This window comes from Microtus oregoni, unplaced genomic scaffold, assembly GCF_018167655.1.
Source record: "Microtus oregoni isolate MIOR12 unplaced genomic scaffold, Mior012 000007F_ref0000211, whole genome shotgun sequence".
Classification (NCBI taxonomy): Eukaryota; Metazoa; Chordata; class Mammalia; order Rodentia; family Cricetidae; genus Microtus; species Microtus oregoni.
This window is the reverse complement of record NW_024543066.1, coordinates 12,481,571-12,496,229: the sequence shown is the minus strand read 5'-3', so window position 1 is coordinate 12,496,229 and position 14,659 is coordinate 12,481,571.

The window sequence follows — 14,659 nt, the reverse complement described above, 5'->3', positions numbered from 1 at the left end:
AACCGAAGGAGCCGTGAGGGATGGGGGCTTGAGCCTCTCACGAACCCAGGCCTTAGAGCTGGCTTGCTGAATGGCATCTACAGGTCAGCTCCAAGGAGGCCGCACAGTGGATGCCCCAGTTCACCTGGGGAGTCCTCTAAACGAGCGCCCCAACTTTCAGGTAATGTTTGACTTTTGCCCTTCACGGATCAGCATTTGTTCCAGAAGGATTCATTCTTTGTCACCATATCTCAGCAGCCTGGATTCCCAGTGTCGCTTGGGCTAGCAGCAAACTGAGTGTTGCTAGGGACAGACCCAGGCCAATTGGCAGCAATAGCCGAAGCCATCCAGACTTACAGGGTGCCTACTGGTCCCTGGCTTCCCTGGACTTGTCCCTGAATTCAGCCAGCCTCTCACCTCTCCTTCTGCTAACAACTTGCTTCTCTCTGGTATTTAGACTTCTGGGGACCGGGCAAAATATATATTGATATATTGACTTCGCTCAGGTTTCAGGGGAAGGAAGGGGGTGTGGGAAAGGGGCAGGGACAGCTGAGAACAAACCTAAAAGAGAAAGACCCAAACGTGCACAAAAACTGAGCTACATAGGTCACCTTCCCACCACCTGCCTCCCCAAAGTTGTGCCTATGACTGACCCCCACACATGTTCTAAGGGTGTCGAGAGATGGAAAGAGTACTTGACTGGAACCAAACAAAAGCCCTACCATACACATATATGTCTGCCTTAGGGTTTTTATTGCTGTGAAGAGACACCCTGACCATGGCAACTCTTATAAAGAGAACATTCAGTTGGGGTGGCTTGCTTCCAGTTCAGAGGTTTAGTTCATTATTGTCATGACGGAGATCATGGTGGCATGTAGGCAGAGGTGGTGCTCTGAGAGCTGAGAGTGTTCTATCTTGAGTTCTATCTTGACCAGAAAGCAGCAGGAAGTTGACTGATTGTCACATAGAGTGAAGCTTGAGAAAGGAGACTTCAAAGCCCGCCCCCACAGTGACACATTTCCTCCAAGAAGACCACACCTCTTTACAGTGTTGCTGCCTTTGGGGGGGGAGGCTTTTCTTTCAAACCAGCACAATGTTTAATGGACATGTGAAATTGTTGGTATTCATGGTCACAGTGGGCTCTGTTAGTACATACATACAGCGTGCAGCAGGCAAATCAGGGCACCGCCATGTCTGTCACCACAAATATTGATCCCTTTTTATGTTAGCAACACTCAAAATCCTCTCTGAAGGGCTTCAGAAGACGGGAGCTAGTTCAAGGACACTGGGTCAGATACGGGGAAGTCAGGCATTTATTGGCACGGTCAGACAAAGAGGAAGTGAAAGCATGGCAGAAGCTCTGAGGAGAATCTAGGCTCTAAAACCAGAGATGGACAACACGGCAGGCACCCCGAAGAGAGGAAATCGAGGCCCACGCAGTAGATGTGGTGTCTCTTCTGTGATGATGGGGGATGGTTCACAGTACAAGCCCACAGCCAGGCTCACTGGAGGAAGGAGACAGGGAAGATGGTGGCGAGCAGAACATACGGCTACCAATACGCCCTCTGTTGCAAACTGACTTTCCTGGGTGACAGATCCTGCCCCAGAGATGGCTGTCAGCTAAAGGCTTATGGACAACATCTCAGCAAAGTGCCCGTCAGTTGTGAGAGGAGGCGGATGCAGACCTTGTGGCCTGAGCTGGATTCCAACATCACATTCTTTCGTTCTGTACCAGCTGTTTGAAATTCACCGTTCATTGTCAACCATGGTCTCTCTACCTCACTACGGAACTCCAGGTGTTAGCCCTGCATCCTCGCCCTTAGCCACCTGTACCAATTAGCCACCCGTTCCCCGTGTCCTTCCCCCACGCTTCTTGTTCTACTACAGCTTGTGCTCACTTGGTGAGATGGGCTTCTTTAGCTTGTATATGAGATCATACAGCAGTTGTCTTTCTATGTCTGAACTGTTTCACTTAATATAACAGCCTCTGGTTCCATCCATATTGCCACAAACGACAGGATTTCATTCTTTTAATGGCCATGCGTATATGTAGCATTTGGCTTTGCTTTTTTTGAGACAGGGTTTCTCCGTGTAGTCCAGGTTGTCCTGGAGCTCACTCTGTAGACCAAGCTGGCCTTAAACTCAGAGATCTGCCTGCCTCTGCCTCCTGGGTGCTGACATTAAAAGTGTGCACCATCACCCTGCTACATTTAAAAGGCACATTTGTTTCTTTAATTTGTTTGTATGTGCATGGTACAGCATGCGTGTGAAAGTCGGAGAATGACCTGTGGGAATCCTCTCTGTCCTTCCGTTGTGTGCGTCCTGGTGATAGAACGCAGCTCACGGGGCGTGGCAGCAAGTGTCTTTACCACCGAGTCATTTCGCCCGTCCCCTGTGCAGCACATTTAAAATATGGGTTGATTCCATAGTTGGTTGCTGTGAACAGTGCTGCAGCAAGAGGGGATGGACAGATGCCTCTCTAGCATGCCAGCTTCCTTCCCTTATTCTGGGCATATAATCAGCCTTGAGTTTACTGCACCATGTGGTTTTATGTCTATTTTTTTAAAAAAATAAATTAACCACCCCACTGTCCTCTGGGGTGACTGAGCTACTACGCATCATCGCCAGCTATGGAAAAGGTCACCTTTTCTTCACACAGTCACCAGCTTTTGTTCTTCGTTTCTTTGCTTTGGAGTCAGGGTCTCAGATAACGCAGGCTAGCTCACTTTATAGCTGAGGCTATCCTCGAACTCCCGATCCTGCTTCTGCCTCCCACATGCTGGGATTACAAGTGTGTGCCACCAAGCCCGGCTAGTTTTTGTCCTTCTGATTGGCATGAGGTGGCACCTCACTGTGGGTTTGATCTGGCTTTCCCCAGCGGGTAGGGGCCATAAGTGCTTTTTCAAAATTGTGTTGGCCCTTCATTTATTGAAGGTTATTATTCTGGTCGATGAATTACACACACACACACACACACACACAGAGATCAGAGGACACTTCTGGGACAACCAGCCTCTCTTCCACTGTGCCACTGTGAGCTCTGGCTCAACTAGATCATCAGGCTTGAGTGGCAATCGCTTTTACCTGCTGAGCCATCTCGCTGGCCCTGGTTGAGCATTTGCCCATCTTCTGACGAATGTCTTTAGAGCTGAGAACCTTGTCTAAAGCCAGACTGTCTTTCTGCTGTGGGGCTGGCTGATGGAGTCCCATACACACTCTGGATGTCAGTCCCTTGTCACTTGAGCGTTTGAGGATATCTTCCCCGGGTGGGAATTGTCTCTTCACATTGTGCATGTTTATCTCTCCCATGTGGAAACTTATATTCAAGCCACTTGAATTTCTCTCTGGCCTTGTATGAAGCTCTCTCTGTCTTGCACTAGGACCACTGAATTGCATCTCCTTGATTCTCTGGGATTCCCTCACCCCCACCCCAGATCCACGGGCACAGGTCACAATTGTGCCCCGAGGCCTGGGCCTGTAGGACACCAGGATGCATATGTTAAACTACATGATAAAAAGATGAAATGACCGAGTATATAATCTTGCTCCACATCAGCCTTGATGTCGTCTTTCAGCCGTCTTCTTTGCTTGTGGTGTTGCTGTGTTTTGAATATTTGTCTGTGTCTAAAGACTCTGTGCCTATGCCTTGCCCTGTGGACAAGCTGGACATCACCTCTCTTCAGTGGATTCCAGTGACCTTGCTCTTCTCTCTTTCCTTTCTTCCTTTTCTGTTGACAGGATCCTATTCATGTAGCCCAGGCTGGCCCTAAGTTGACAGCATAGCCAAGGACGACATTGAGCTCCTGATACTGCTTTTCCCGCTAGGTGCTGTGATTACAGCCATGCACCAGCTTATGTAGTTTTATGTTGTGCTGGAGATCAAACTCACGGCTTCCTACATGCCAGGCAAGCACTACTAACTGAGCTACGATTTATTCTTTCCAAAGCCATCCCCCACTTGTGTTTTTAAACAGGACCTCCCCATGTAGCCCAGGCTGGGCTCAGTCTCGTGGTCATCCTGTTTCCCTCCCCTGTCCTAGCACTAACAGAGGGTGCCACGCCCACGCCCTCACCTCCTCCTGCTTCTGTTTGGAAAATAAAAATTTCCACGCATTATGAGTTTCTGAAAACATCTTCGGTGAAAACAAACTAATCTTGGGGATTTGTTGTATGCATTTATCTAAGTGAGTCATGTTGATATTTTGGCAAATTGGCTTCTTTTGGCTTCTCGAGTTTCTCTCTGAGCTTGTCCTTCTAAAGGAGCCTTAAGACAAAGACACGGTTCTCTGAAGTAGAAAGTGTGGGGCAGCCGGGCCGTGGTGGCGCATGCCTTTAATCCCAGCACTCGGGAGGCAGAGGCAGGCGAATCTCTGGGTGTTTGAAGCCAGCCTGGTCTACAAGAGCTAGTTCCAGGACAGGAACCAAAAGCTACGGAGAAACCCTGTCTTGCAAAAACAACAACAACAACAACAAAAAAAAAAAACCCAAACAAACAAACAAAAAAGTGTGGGGCAGAGACACCACGGAGATTTGGGTCATCTCTTGACTGTACTGACTTCTCTAGCATTGCTCACCCAGCACCAAGGGTTCTCACACTCCTCAGAAAGTGCCAGGGCTCCGCTCTGAGCTGGAAGGCTCCCTCCTCCTTTGCTCCAGGGGCTTCTTGGTCAGCGGGGGCTGGGTTTGGAAGCATCGCCAGCCAGATTGACCTGGATGGTGACAGTGGCTCTCCCAGAAGGGAGGCTATGGCACAGCTTTGAGGTCCAAAGGGTCTAGGAACCTGAGGATGGCAGCTGTGACATCAATGCTCCAATGATGGTCCACGCTGACCATACCTAAACTGTCATTTGAGACAGCATCTCACTAGGCAGCCCAAGAAGTGCTCGAACCCACCACCCTCCTGACCTGAGGAAGGGACCCAAGGATTCCTCCTGGACAAATTCAGAACCAAAAAACCCCTTAATACAAGAGAAGAGTGGAGTAGCTTAGTTGGAAGCGCTCCCCTGGGTTGGGAGCAGTGACACACTTAGTATGGCTGAAGCTCGGGAATTTTAAAGATTGGGTCTTCCACATCTTTTTATTTTATTTTTTTAAAATTAATTTTATTTATTCAAGTATTTTATTTAGGTCTGAGTGCTCTGTCTGCATGTATGCCTACGTGCCAGAAGAAGGCATCAGATCCCATTACAGACGGTTGTGAACCACCATGTGGTTGCTGGGAATTGAACTCAGGGCTTCTGGAAGAACAAGCAGTCAGTGCTCTTGACCTCTGAGCCATCTCTCCATCTCTCAGGGACCTTTCACATCTTCAAGCTAACCTCTTGACCCCATTCAACCACACAGTCTCTGTTTGTTGCTCAGTGCTTAGTTGCCCAGAAATAGAAGGGTCCGTGACCCACACCGTCCCGCTTCAGGGTCTTCTACTGCCCCTGTCATCAGATCCATGCCAAGCACAGACCCGTTCCTGCTGTTTTTCACTCCCTCCATTCTTTAAGGTCCAGTTTGGGTGCCACCTCCCCTATGAATCTCTCCTGGATCCTCACCCAGCAGGGATGACAGGCTCTAACACGGGTGGTACCCCCAATCGGTCAGAAGAAAGAACTCTCCACCAAGGACACTGTCATCCGGGTGGAAGGTTGTGAGCACCCCACCCTGGAGGCCTCAGATCTACGGCCCGTTTGGGGAATGTTGTAGGAAGGACAGGACCTCTTGGGATTATATGCTAGATCCTAAGGCTTCAGTAACCAATGACCACAAAGAGGGCGGAGTCAAATCACAGAAGTATGTTCTGCTGGGTTCCGGAGGTCAGAGGACCGAGATGAAGGTAGGGTCAAGCCCCTTTGGGAAGCTCTGAGGCAGAGTCCAGCAGTGTCTTCCTCCTGGCACCTGCAGCTGGCCTCATCCTTGGCTTGTAGACGCATCGCTCCAGCCTTTTGCTGTTTTCATCCGGCATCATGCCCCTCCTCTACGAGGGCATCAGACCGTGGAGTTAAGCCCGCCCAAGATCCAAAATGACTTCTTGGGATTCTTAGCCAATTAATTACATCTGTAAAGCCCCATTCATAGATAAGTCCGCACCTTGGGTTTTGGGAAGACTTGAGGAGTTATAGAAAAACGCCATGCAGAGTAACTTGAACGCAAGCGAAGCGGCTGCAGAGGAGTCCAGCCAGAGAGGTAGACCAGAAATCGAGACCTGGGCCCTGGCCTAAGTATTCCTACCCATAGCCATCAGAGGGCGCTCAAACATTGTGTTAGACAAGACTCTAGCAACCAGGAGAGTTGCCACCAAGGACTGAAAGCTAATCAGGTTTTTCAAGTTCCAAGCAGGAGGTGAGAAGGTGTAGGCAGGAATCAGTCTAAAGACAAAGCTGTTTCCGCCCTCCCTCCCTCTCTTCTTTCCTTTCTTCCTTTTTTAAGAACTGTTTTGAGACAAGCGCTCATGTAACCATGATGACCTTGAACTTTAAAAACTAACCTTGAACTTTTAAACTTTCTAAGACCGAGATAGGAGGATCATAAATTTGAAGCTAGCTTACGTATAAGGTAACCTTTTCTGAGATAAATAAATGTTGGGACTATGCTATCAAGAATTGTATTTATTTTTTGCAACAGAGACCACTACAGAAAGCCACTACAACCAATCAAAACGCAGAGGTGTGGAGCCCAGTCCCAATGGGTACATCTATAAAACACTCCCACACCTCGGGCTCAGGGAATGCTACAAAAGAGGGGGCAGAAAGATTGCAAGGGCCAGAGGCTTGGGAGTTTGCTATGAGATTGTGTCTCCTAGTAACATCAGAAGCCACGTCCATCGGATCTCTGTGAGTTCGAGGCCAGCCTGGTCTACAAGAGCTAGTTCCAGGACAGGAACCAAAAACTACGGAGAAGCCCTGTCTCGAAAAAAAAAAAAAAAAAAAAAAAAAAAAGAAGCCACGTCCATAAAGTCTTACCAATATGACCACCCAAACATGAGCGACACAAGGATGACAGAAGTGGGCATGCCAGACTGGGTGGGGGAGCCCACATGACCTCCACCCTACTCACAGAGCTCTAAGCAACCGAGGGAAGCTGGGAGCATGAGAGGAGATCTTCCCAAGGAACAGCACACCAACTGATAATCTGGTGCCCAAAGGTCAGTACTGGAAATATTCATACAAGTAACATTATATGGACTGGACAGGGTGTATTTAGGCGCGCGCGTGTGTGCGTACGTGTGTGTGTGTGTGTGTGTGTGTGAAAGATTGGTATCTCAGGAACCCCCAGACCAAAGGAGATTTATTTATTTGCCCCAGAGGGGCAAAGGACAGGGAATAAGAGACAAAGACAGAAGAAGAGGAAGTAGGGAAGGGATCAAGGGAGGAGGGCAGAGGTGTGTCCTGGTATGCTTTCTGAATAGAGGAGACAGATGTGGCCCATAGGCAAACGGCAGTTTATGAAAGTAAAAGGGGAAACCCTATGTTAGGATGAGGTATTTAATTTTAATTGGGCATGTTAATTAGGGCAGTCAAAAAGGCCTTGTGATTGCTGGACTTCAATACTTTGATAGCTGGACTTTGGTAGTCAGCCTTAGGAAGAAGAAGTAGCCAAACAAGGGAATAGACTTTGGGGGGCTAGGTTAGGAATGTATTTTAATGATTTTTAGCAAGACAAGATGAGGGAATGGGGAAGAAGGGCAAGACCTGATAGAGCCATGTTTGCCATGCTTGAGAGAGCTAGAGTCCCTTCAATATGATATACATATATGTATGTAACAACAGTTAGTGAGAGAAGAGACCGTGAATTTAAAGACGAGTGGGAGGAGTACATGGGCAGGCTTGAGGAAGGAAAGGAAGGGGAGAAATACTGGAATCAAATCGTAATCTCAAAATTAAAAAATAAAAGAATTGCATTTAAAATTCAGGGGCTTGGTGATAAGACTAGGGGCTGAGGCCATAGCTCAGTTGGTAGCACAAGCACCTAAAAGGCCAGAAGCCCTAGATACCATCCCCAGCTAAAGTAAAACCTGGCATGGAAGTACATGTCTCTAACCCCAGAACTCAGAAAACAGGGGCAGGAGAATCAGGAGTTCAAGGCCCTCCTCAGCTACATACTGAGTTTGAGGAGACTGTTGTCTCAAAACAAACAAAAATGAAAAAAAAAAAGATCAGAATATGTGTCAAACTCAATAGTGTGTTCAAACAACAGCCCTCGGTCTGCAGTTGTGGATTTGTGTGTGTGGTAAAGCCTTAGGTTCAACCCCAGCATCAAACAAAACCCAAACCCAGTATTCACCAATAACAACAGTAACCCAACCCAGCTCTGCTATCAGGCAAAGATGGCCGCTGCCAACACACATCTGCTCAGCCTCTAGTGCCTCTGCACATCACAGCTCAGTATTTGCAGGTTTAACTGAGGCCCACGGTGCCTGAAGCTTGTGTTGATAAAGGTCTAGGGGTGTCACTAGCAGAAGTCAAAGGTCACAGGTCACAGGTATTCATTGGCCTTCGTGCATCCTTATCTGCCTTCAATACTGATGGCTCCGTGTGGAAAATTAGTTGTCTCATCTCCCAGTCTACACTCTGTTGAATGACCTTGAAGAAGGTTTAATGCTGTCCTCTAACCCCGTGGGGTTATGTCCTGCTCATAAACACCGGAAGTAACAGAAACTGCACAGAGAATTTCCAGGTAACTCCAGAAATAATCTGCCCATCTCGAAACTTTGTCCTGGAAGCCCCACATGTCCTGCACTATGCATAGACCTGAAATCTTGAGTCTGCCATACTGTTAGGAAGCCTAGAGACCAGGCGAAGAACCCATGGGGCCACACCCCAAGGCACGGTGTGTTTATATACATGCAGTACCTCAAAAATGAGAACATTATGATTGAAAGTATCCTACGGGTGTGGTGTTGGACATTGCCTGACCGATCAAGGCCTTCGGGAGGAGAGGCCTTTGGGAGGAGGGCAACATGGTGTCCTTGGCATCTTTGATAATAGCTTTGGTTTTAGGAGAAATAGGGGCTGTGTGTTCCCTTCTGGAATGGGGCGGAGGAGAGGGGGGCAGGTGGCCTCTGACTCTGGTGGCTCTGGGGTCCTGTTTACCTTCTGGAAGAGCAGGAGCCTGGAAACATCTGGTTTCCAGGGCCAGAGCTCTGGCCGCTGATCTTTGGGCCCACAAAGCTAGCCCTTCAGCCACAGGAAAGGGCCCCAGACTTCCCTGTGTTTGTCAGCAAAGGCTACAGGGAGCCATGGTAGTGGACAGGGCCCAACACAAACAGCCACCAGAGAAAGAAACCTTTGTGGTCAGTGGAGGACAGCTGCTGGACTGCCAGGGGTTGCCAGCTCAGTGTGACTGGGGCAGGAGCTGGCAGGTGCTGCCCACACATTCACTGCTGTGGTCCTGCGGGAGGCTTGGTGTGCTGATTGCTGAGCTGGGGGTGGGGTCCAGAGCCTGTGGCTCACTTTTTTCCTCTTCTATTCCTTCTTTTCTTTCCTCCTCCCCTCTCATCTTATCTTTGGTTTGTTGGTTTGTTTGTTTGTACCGTTTTTCCTTTAAGAGGCTTTCTCAAACCTTTCCCAGTGTTGGTCATTGTATGACAACATGTGCTCGTTCCCTGGTGCATACCGCAGGACTGGAGGAAGGGCAGAAGGCCCCATCACTCTCTCCCAACTTCTGTCACCTCTCTTCATCCTTCATGAACAGCCCCAGGCCCCTTCCCTGGCACACACACACCTCTATGCAGACACAAGAGACACAAGCCCATAGCCAGGTTCCTGCTCTTGGGGGGACTCAAGGCACGCAGCAGTGTTTCTTAATGGGATATGTTTAGAACTGCAATAAAATGTCCGGGCTTTGTTGTTTTGAGATAGAGTCTTGTGTAGCCCAGGCATTGTGTACTCATTGTGTAGCTGAGGCTAGCCTTGAGCTCCTGACCCTCCTCTTCCCACCCCCAGTGCTGGGATTATAGGCCTGTGCCACCTTTCTGACTAGTTGGCCCTTCTTTACAGGGTGCAGGGACACACAATCTGCAGCGCAGAGGACAGTTCCCATCAAACCACAACAATGCTTTAGAAACAGAACGCTATGACCCCACCCTTCCAAAGAGAGGCCTCGCTCCTCTCTGTTCTCTTTGGCACGGTTACCAAGTATGACCAGAGCCTGGTGGGTCAGTGGGGGTGGGGGGAGACTGCTCCACAGACCTTCTGGAGAAGGTCTTGATTTTGATCTGGGGCCGGGGAGCTGGGCAGGGAGGGATCCAAGTAGAGGCATCAGAGACGTCTCCACCCCTCTCCAAGGGCCTCATGTACACCTATGGCTATGACCTGCCCCACCACTGTCAATCATCCCCACCTACAGGGAAGTGTGGGCAGTTAGGTCTGCCCAAATGTCTTACCCTATAATTTTCCTGTCTGCCCTGGGAGCTTATTTAAAACCTTCCCGGGAATGGTCTTGTTCAGGAGAGAAAACATGTTCCAGTCTTCCCCTGACACAGAGTACCAGCCCACCCACCAACATGTGAGGCCTGAGCCACAGAGGTGCAGGTACCAAAGCCCGGGCTTCAAGGCTTTGTCCCAGTCCTAGCTTCATACCCTGGGTAATCCCAGGTATGTCTCTTGCCCTTTCTGGATTTTTCTAGACTAAAATACAGCTCTAATCGAGGGGAACTTAGAGCTTCCTGGGCTTCTCCAGTGGCATGGAGCTTGAGTTGTCCCGTGCTGTGGGAAGGGACGGGACTGTCAGACAAAGGTCATGCTCTGACAAATGAAGCTTTGGGGTGTAGGCTGCCCACCTGGCATCTGGCTTCAGAAGCTTCGTAATATAGGAGCAAGCCGAGTGTGGGAGCTGAAGCCCTGAATTCTAGTCTCATCTCTGGCCTCCATCAGCTAAGAAGCCTGCTACAGGTAGTTTCACAGTTTCTCTAGCTGCAAAATGGAGACAAAGCCATTTTCACCAGGGTGCTACGATATTTGAGTAAAAAGAACAAGGTTAAGCACATTTCCTAGGTGGGGCAGGTCTCGGTGTCTGCAGGGCAGGAGCCCAGCCTCAGCACTGCCCAGTGCCTGAGTATATGAACCTCAGGCAGGATGGGAAACATGTCCTCCTCCATGGCTAGCAGAGTAGAGGAGTGCTACAACAGGGGCCGGCTTTCGAAGTGACAGAGACGTGCTTGAGAGATGACCCACCTCCAAGCTGTTTCCTCTGCATCTGCCACTACAGATGCTCACATCAGGCCTCACCTGTTACCTCTTTATCTATGAGAGAGGTGTGTGCATGGTGTATGCATGTGTGGTGTGTGTGTGGTATGTGTGTGGTGTGTGTGTGGTGTATGTGTGGTGTGTGCATGTGGTATGTGTGGTGTGTGTGTGTGTGTGTGGTCTGTGCATGTGGTATGTGGTGTGTGTGTGTGGTGTGTACATGTGGTCTGTGTGTGATGTATGTGTTGTGTGTGCATGTGGTATGTGTGGTGTGTGTGTGTGGTGTGTACATGTGGTATGTGTGGTGTGTGTGTGTGATGTGTGCATGTGTGGTGTGTGTAGTGTACATGTGTGGTGTGTGTATGTAGTATGTTTGTGCATGTAGTGTGTGTGTGTGTGTGTGTGCATGTGTATACACACACTTTGCCAATGGGGATGACAGATGAATCCAGTGCCAGCCTTATCTTCTTGCTGCCCACTCTTCAGGTATGGAGAAGGGGGCGCCAGAGACCAGAAGGTGAATCAAGGTCACCTGAGAGTCATGCAGACTCTGAGTCTAAACACCCCGGTCAGGTCACTGGAGGACAAGGCTAAAGGAGACAAAAACAAGCCTGCCTGTTTCCTGCTGGGAACACCAATACTCTTTTTGCTCCACAAATAAATTTTATATTTAAATAAATACAGGCCAGCATGACGTCTTTTTCCCTTCTGAAGAGGAAAGATCATTTTCCACCTCCAAAAGCGACATCCCACAGGGCAACCAGGGAGGAATTTTCATTCTCAGATGCAGGTGTGCCTGGGCCAGGCGCTAGCACACAGTGAGGCCACAGCACATAGTGAGGCAAGATCAGGGTTCTTCTCTCCTAAAGCCTTCCGACTTGCACGCCCCTGGCTTCCTTCTGAAGCAATCCTGGAGGTGGGTTTTGATCCTGGGCTAGACTAATGGGACACTGTGGAGGCAGAAGGTGGTGAGCCTGCTTTGTTCTGAATGACCCATGGGAGGTGACTCCATTTCTCAGTTCCGCACAGCCCCAGTAGGTGATCTGGAAGTGTGTGTGTGTGTGTGTGTTTGGGTCTGCCTTGGTGATGTATATGCAGGTGCCCTGACATGTGTGTGCATAGATACGGAGGCCAGAGGAGAACCTTAACTGTCATTGTTCAGGAGCTGTGTACTTTTTTATTTTTTGAGACACTGTCTCTCATTGGCTTGCTAAGTAGGCTAGACTGGCTGGCCATCAAGCCCTGGGCACTGGCCTGTGTCCACCTCCCCAGCACTGGGGTTAGTGTACCACCATACCTGTTTGTAGAAACCATTTTCAGATGCATTTATTTTCTGTGTGAGTGTTTTGCCCATGTGTGTATGTGCACCACACCTGTGTTCGATACCCGAGGAGGTGAGAGGAGGGAAGTCCTTGGACACCTTGGAACTAGAGTTTCAGATGTCAGGAGCCACGTGTGGAGGCTGGGAATGGAACCTATGTCCTCTGCAAAGTGACAAAGGCTCTCAGCCACCGAGCCATCTCACCAGTACCCATGCCCAGCCTGACCTCGGAGATTCTTCCAAGGGTGGGCACTTCTGATTGTTCACAACAGCATCCGAGATGGTCTTCCGGATTGTCTGCATAACATAAGGCCTGGGGACAGGAAGAATATCCCCTCTGGAAAAGATGGCAGACCCGCTGCTCACTGGTTTTGGAGGATAACGAAGACGGTGTCTCTTTCTAGAATCCATATGGGGCAGGTTTGCTAGAATCATTCAGAAGATTGGAAGCTGTATGAGAACAGTGACCCTGGACTTGCACAAAGGGAGCCAAAGGGAGCTTGAACTCATGCCGGCTATACTCCAGTACTGAAGTCCTTGGCCTCTGTCCCAGGAGTCCTCTGTCCAGACAGAGGCCAGGAAGCTACATCAGGAAAATTTCCTGGTTTGTCAGCATGGTCAAACCTCGGAGTCTCCATGGTTTTTTTGTTTGTGTTTTCTCTTTTATTTGAGACAAAGTCTGATGTAGCCCAGGCTAGCTTTGGACTTACTAGATAGTGCTGGGATTATAGGCATTGCCACCATACCTGGTTCCAGTGCTGGGCATTGAACCCTAAGTCTCATGTGTGGTAGGCTGGCATCCTACCAACTGAGCCACATCTCATTCTACCCCTCTGTTTTGACATTTTTTTCCTGGCTAGCCTGGAACTCGCTGTGTAGACCAGGCTAGCCTCAAATTTCTGCCTGCCTCTGAGTACTGGGATTAAAGATGTGTACCAGCACACCCTACTTTTTGGAATTTTTTGTTGTTGTGTCTTTTTTTTTTTTTCTGAGACAGGATCTCATGAGGTAACTCTGGCTGTCCTGGGACTCACTGCATAGACCAGGGTGGTCTCAAACTCATGGAGATCCTCCTGCCTCTGCCTCCGAAGTGCTGGGATTAAAGGCGTGCGCCACTACACCACCTGGAGTTTATTTATTTATTTATTTATTTATTTATTTACTCATTTATTTTTTAAAGTCAGGGTCTCATACAGCCCTGGCCTGGAACTTGTGTTGTCACTGAAGCTGGAACTCCCGGGTCCTCTTGCTTCCCCTTCTTGAGTTCTGGAATCACAGGCCTTAGCCAGCAGCCCTTCCTGGGTTCTCGGTGTGTTTACCCTGTGGCTGTGAGGGTGAGAAGCAACACTTCCCATCTGGGTTCTGGGCTAATGGCTGTCACCAGCGTACTCTGGTTTATTTTCTATGACTGGGAAAGTTGGTTGTGCAGAAGCCACTCAGAACGGCCACTCCAGAGGCAGCACTGCCCTCTGGCCTTGGCTCTGGGGTTACAGTAGGACAGGCTTGCTCGGCCTAGTGCTAGCGCTTCAGAGTGCTCAGCGAACATCTTCACTGACCGCCCCGTGAGGCTTTGGAGGCTGTAATAGTCTATGTATCTTTCCAGACCCTTCTCTATGTATAAGTGTGTGTTGAGAGTGGATGGTCTGTTTTTATGTAGGTGATTTTTGACACACACATTGTTTGGCAATGTTGGTTTGCTGTTTATTTTATGGATACCATCTAATGTCAGTGTGCTTACCTTTAAAGAGTTAACCACGTTTATTGCTCATAGTCTGTTCGCCAAAAGTCTCGCTGTGAGACTCATATAGTTTTATTATATTCTCTGGTCCTTGGTAACGACATGCTCAAATCACTCGTACAGTCCTAACTCTAGAATATTATTTTGGGAGGCTGGGATGGAACTCAAGTGACAGAGGACTTGCATAACATAGAAGAAGCCCTGGGTTTAATCCCCAGCACTGCGTACATTGGACATGGTGGTGTGTGCCTGAAATTCCCGGAGGTGGAGGCAGAAGAATGAGAAATTCAAGATCATCTTTGGCTACATAGAGGACTGGAGGCCATACAAGACCTTGTATCAAAAAAATAAAAACAAAGTAAAAAAGCTCACAGCTCCCTCCAAGAGTATAATTCTTCATTAGTGACAAAGGGGTATCCAGGCTCCAGAACGATTATGCCTTCATAT